This window comes from Propithecus coquereli, unplaced genomic scaffold, assembly GCF_000956105.1.
Source record: "Propithecus coquereli isolate 6110/MARCELLA unplaced genomic scaffold, Pcoq_1.0 Scaffold30, whole genome shotgun sequence".
Lineage (NCBI taxonomy): Eukaryota > Metazoa > Chordata > Mammalia > Primates > Indriidae > Propithecus > Propithecus coquereli.
This window is the reverse complement of record NW_012148619.1, coordinates 2,295,591-2,301,623: the sequence shown is the minus strand read 5'-3', so window position 1 is coordinate 2,301,623 and position 6,033 is coordinate 2,295,591. Positions and strand designations below refer to the sequence as shown.

Here is a 6,033-nt window from a genome sequence, read left to right as displayed (position 1 = left end):
ATTTTAAGCAATTCATCTAGCTTCACAGGTGGGAGTGGGGGCAACTATGGTATTTGTATGGGATTGTATCACATTTTAAATTAACTTAGTGAGAACTAACATCTTGATGATGAGTCTTCTATTCAAGAACACTGGTATGTCTTTCCATTTGTTTAAATTTCTGTATCTTTGAAAACAGATGGTCTGTGCTCTATTGGAGCTCAGTTTACTGGGGAAGACAACGATTAATCAAATAGGCTTATGAACTAATGTAAAATCTCACTAATGATATGTTCTACATTTCTGTTGGCAGTAGTATTAAACATTTTGTTCATTCCATGTTTATCTAATATTGATAAGAAGTAGTAATATGGCAAGTTGGAATAGAGCAAAGTGTATGAGATTATTAAGTGATGGTGCAGGGTCAGGCAACTGTTTCTTTTTTCTACTGGGTTATTTTACTCTGAGTTAAAGCATTGATTTACTGTTGGGTGTTTATCTTACGGAAAGTAGTATATAACTTTAATTCTCAGATATCCTCATTTATCTCTATTACAGCCTTACTGATTTGTTAACCAAGTATGAGCATGTGGTTCTATTACACACATGCTGTGAAGTTGGTGCCACACTACATGAGTTGGAAATCAGCTGTCCTGAGAACTGACTGAAGTGCAGCATCCTAGACTGTAGGGCTTTAAGTTAAAGGACTTAAAAGTTTCACTAGCCATAAAAAATTAAAATTAAGAATCCTGTTAGCCAGTTAAGCCTAGTTTATTCTCCACATCAATCCTTACTTAGTATTTACTATTGGTTTCTTAATTTTGTTAGTCTTCTACCAGTCTGTGCCTTAGTAGAACTCTTTATAAAAATGGGATAAAGCAACTGTTAATTATAATAAGGTAGACTTGCCTTGCCTAGAATTCTGAGGGCTAAGATGAATAAAGAGTCTTTATTTAATTCATCAGTCATTAAAGATTTGGTGAAATGTAAAATAATCATAGGTGTACCTCAGAGGGATCCGTTTTGCAAATTTGTGTAAGATAAATCAAAGCAGAAAAAGATAAGGAAATAAATTAACAGGCTCATAAAGTAATCCAGGTAAGAGATAATGAATACTTGAACATGAGTAGAAGTAAAAGGGAGATTCCTGATACAGATATTATAAGGACAGAATCCAGAAGCCTTTGTAAAATATTGAATGTAGAGTATAGGCCAAGGTAGCAACAAGTCAAGGAATAAATTTGGGATTCTGGTCTGGGTGGTGAAAATTTTGGCTCCAGAAATAGAAATAAGAGATTTGGGAAGCGTTTGTCTCAGTGGAGTAAATAATGTTTGAAGCTTATTGGCCACACTTAGAAGCCAGGTATCAGACCAGTGAGATGTATCTGCAGGAGATAGTTTGGGATTAGAGGTAGATTTAGTAGATAATAAAGCAGTAGTTATAATTGACATCATCAATAGGGAAACATTTAGAAGGCTAAAATTTCTGTGAGGATATCTGGGAGATGGATGAAAAGTCAAGGAAAATGGGAGCTGAGAAAAGACTCGTAAATCTGGTGATTAGGTGCCTTTTTGGAGGGCGGTTCAGTAGTGCGACGGCAGTGGAATAAGGAAATAAAGCTTGCTTTCTTCTCTTTCTATGTGTGCTTAATACATACATGACACACAAATACCTTTTTAAAAAAACCCAAGTTGAAAGTTATAACATTAATGTAACATTTCCTAAGGAGAACAAAATGGTACTGTCTTCTGAATACCCTAAGGAAGCAGTATTAAAGAGTTAGGCTTTTAATATTTTTGCCATCTTTCCTTCCCTATTATCTAGTTCTCTTCCCTGCCCTTATTGCTTAACTCTCCACTTGAAAGGAATCAACCTCTGGTCTTCAAAATAAGAAATATTATAAAAGATTTCATGAGAAAAATGCATCCTTAAAACATGCATTGTTGAGGATTTTTGCTTTTGTATACTACTAAAAATGCCCATGTTTTAACATTAAGGTGAACTTTGGAAAAAAATTTTAGCCTGCTGTCATTATAGAATTTTCATCTTCTGATATGGTTGAAGAACTGAAGGCTTTGGCATAAGCTACCCCAAAATACAGTAACACACATTCTTGACATGATAAGGGACCTCCTTCTTCATATCTTGTCACCTCAAAGTGCAAGGAGAGTAGAAAAATCAGTTCCAACTGCTGAAGAAATGCCTCTGACACATTCATTGTATTTGTGAAGAAAATCATAGGCATCAGGGCTGCTATTTTAATTTTGCATTAAAACAAACATATTGCTCAGAATACATGTTGTACAAAAGCATATAGACTTGACTTCTCCTGTACATGTGACTATTTTAAGAAAGCAATGTCAGAGCCATAGTTAGAAGCAGAACACATTTAGATCCTTTGGCGGCAGCCTCAGTGTCTTTGGTGTATTTATGTCTTAAATCATTGTTGTAGTTAATATTTGTATTCATATCACGGCATCCAAAATCTAGTAAGCATGACAAGCAAGTGTCTAGTGTGTTTTTAGTGATATTTCTTTTCAAAATTAATTCATGTCACACCCAATTGAATTACTCTCTGAGGGATACAAGTAGACAAAGTTCTGCTTGAGTGAACCTCCAAAGCATCCTCAGCCTTTCTACAGATGTGTATGGTGTATTTGTTTTTCTCCTAATTTTTTTTTTTTTTTTTTTTTTTTTGAGGCAGAGTCTCACTCTGTTGCCCAGGGTAGAGTGCAGTGGTATCATCATAGCTCACTACAACCTCAAACTCCTGGGCTCGAGGGATCCTCCTGCCTCAGCCTCCTCAGCAGCTGGGACCACAAGTGTACACCACTGTGCCTGGCTAATTTTTCCATTTTTAGTAGAGACAGGGTCTCGCTCTTGCTCAGGCCAGGCTCGAACTCCTGACCTCAAGCAATCCTACCCCCTCGGCCTCCCAGAGTGCTAGGATTACAGGCATGAGCCACTGCTCCCGGCCTCTCCTAGTTTTTATAGCTTGTAGTGCCCACCTAATTCTTCAAGTTTAGTCTGATTAATTATTTAATGTATAGAAATCATTAAAATCATTCTCTAGATTATAGAAACCAAGTTGTTGGCTGTTATAAACAATAATTAGTATTTCTACTTTATGAGACATGTAAGTGTAATATCAGCAATAAAAGTTTACTGTTGAACCAGTGGCCAGAATTGATTTTCTGCTTGGCTTGTTTATGATTAATGACTCCTTTATGAAGTGCCGTTTTGCCCAAGAATCTTAATTTACTGCAGGGATAAAACTAAACTGTCTTTTTTCTTGATAAAATAGTAAGTAATAGTTACGTAGTAATAGTAATAGTTACGTAGTGATAGTTACGCTGATGGTGAGATAAAAATGTGTCCATTTAGTTTCATCACCCTTTTTTTTAAAAAACAGGTACATTCAGGCATCAACGACGTAGATTTTTGTAGTCTTGTTCGTTGTTTTTTGTTTGTTTGTTTTTAACTGAAGACTGAGAGTAAACTGGTGATCTGTATATAAGGAAATTAAAATGTTTTAGACATGCCACTCTGATGCTAAACTCTAGTTTGATTTAAAACCCAGATTGATACTGATTTTATTAGAGAGGTGTATTTAATTGCCCTTCATTAAATGGAAGTGGACTGTTACGGTAGGGCTATAACTTATAAGTGCTCTTAAAAACTAAATTTTTGTTGTTGTTGGAGGCATTTTACTGAATCAACAGAAGCCCTTATTTTATATTAGTGCTAACACTTTTTTCTGTCTGGCCAGGATTTTGGCTTGTGATGTAAATCTCCAGCTGTTGTATTGGTAGTCATTTACTTGACACATAGATATAATTACAATTAACTAGAAAACGGTGCTTTTGATTACAAATGTCATAAGCAGATTAAAAATTGATTTCCAAAGAGCTTATCAAAAACCTTAATATTAATAGTACACACGATCACTCCCTAGCACGCATCCCTCCTCCACTCCCTCAGTCTTTCTGTCACCCTCACCGCGTTGTGCCTCGCCCTGTCAGAACCAGCATTACCTCCAGTTTTGCTTTTTACCTTTTGCGTGGTTAGTAAAAGGCCTTTGTCAGGAGGTTCTACTTTTAGCTTTAGATGAGATAGATCCCATGTCTTTGTTCAATCGCAGGCCTCTTGTGAATCTGAGATATACTTTGTTCTTAAGAGAAATATTCTGACTCCTCCTTAGTTTATATTTAATTTGCATAGTATATGCATAGATATTAGAAAAGTAGTAGAAAATGCAGTCTTTGGAATGGAATGTACCTGGGTTTGATCCCAGTCCTGCTTACCTCTCCGACTTGGTCTTTCAGCCCTACTCACTTTGTTCACTTCACTCCTTCCACACTGGCCTTCCTTCTGTTTTTAGAAGCAGCTGCATGTTTTCTGCCTTTACCCTTGCTGTTCTCTCTGCCTAGAAACATGCTGTTCCTAACTCTTCTTTAGGATTGCTCTTTATGTCACTCTGCACAAATATTATCTGCTCAGGCCTTCTCTGACCATTCTGCTTTAAAATGACCCTTCTCCTCATCCATCTCTCTCTCTCTCATTACTCTGCTTTATTTTCATCAAGCTCCTTGATCGAGGGAACTGTCTTATTTAACATTGTATCTCTAACATCTGGAATAGAGTAGGTACTTGAGAAATACTTTAGACATGTAATTTAACCTTTTTGAGCCTATTTACTCATCTATAAATTGGGAATAATATTACCTCTTTGATATGGCTCGTGGAAGATTACTTAACATAAGCACTTACTTGACACAGAATAAGCTCACCAGCTACTCTGGAGGTTGAGGCAGGACGATTACGTGACCCTGGGACTTTGAGACCAGCCTGGGCAACATGGTGAGACCCTGTCTCAAAGAAAAAGAACATAAATAAGAAATAAATGTATCTTTACATATTGGGGGAATCCCTCTAATGTTGCACCGTGGCTGGAGTGTTCTTGCCTGTGCTGATTTTCTGTTGCTGCATAAGAAGTTAACAACATACTTAATAGCTTAAAACAGCACCTGTTTATTTTCTAACAGTTTTGCAGGTCAGACGTCTGGCCACAGTATGGCCAGGTTCACAGCTCATGGTCTTACAAGGCAGAAGTCAAGGGGTCAGTCAAGGCTGTGGTCTCATGTGAAACTTGGGGTCCTCTTCCCAGCTCATGTGGTTGTTGGCAGAATTCAGTTCCTTGGGGCTATGAGACTGTGACCCCTATCTCCTTGCTAGCTATCAGCCAGGGACTGACCACCCAAGAGGCTACCTTCAGGGCCTTGCCAAGTGTCATCTCCTTGGGCAGTTCACAGCGTGTCTGCTCGCTTCTCCAAGGCCAGCAGTTGGATCTCTCAATTTAAACCTCTTCTTTCAAGAAGGCCCCGTTTCTTTGAAGAGGTTGCTTGATATGTCTGGCTCCAGGATAATTTGCCTTTTGATGAACTCAAAGTCATCAACTCAGTTGCATCTGTAAAATCCCATCAACTTTGTCACACAATATAACCTAATCGTAGGGGTGACATCCATCTTATTCACAGGTCCACCCACATTCAAGAGAGATTATATGGGATGTGTACAGCAGGAACAGAAATACTGGGGCCATCTCAAAATTCTTCCCACCATGGTTGCCATGAGTAAAAGATTTTGTTTTGGGAGGATAATTGTCATCTCAAATATGCTTAACAGATGCTAGGTTTTTCCTTTTACCAATTCTTTTGATAAACTATTTCCCAAACAGTTAATATTTGGTATTGTTTTTCTATAGATTTGTGTCACCCTGAAGTAGTATATTACATAAAATCTTTATATTAAGATTTTTTTCTTCAGTTGGAAAAAGTACTTCCCGATTAATTGTTGGATATTAAAATTTTCAAAGGAATTATTTTAAGAAATTATATTGCCATACACCGCTGTAACTTAGCATAGTGAATTGAGAGCCTGACATGTTTAGTAACCTAATTATCTCCTTTTACAAAACAAAAATACCTTCGTTTTACAGAGTAATACAAAGGCAAGTCTGGAACTAGTTATTTTTTATTCTAAATGATGTTGTG

General features: G+C 37.1%; 1 protein-coding gene across 1 annotated transcript in view; it reads left to right on the top strand.

The window, feature by feature from the left end:
• PDHX (pyruvate dehydrogenase complex, component X) overlaps window positions 1-6,033 on the top strand; it is a 98,468-nt gene that overhangs the window by 71,105 nt on the left and 21,330 nt on the right. The gene's annotated exons all lie outside the window — the stretch shown is intronic.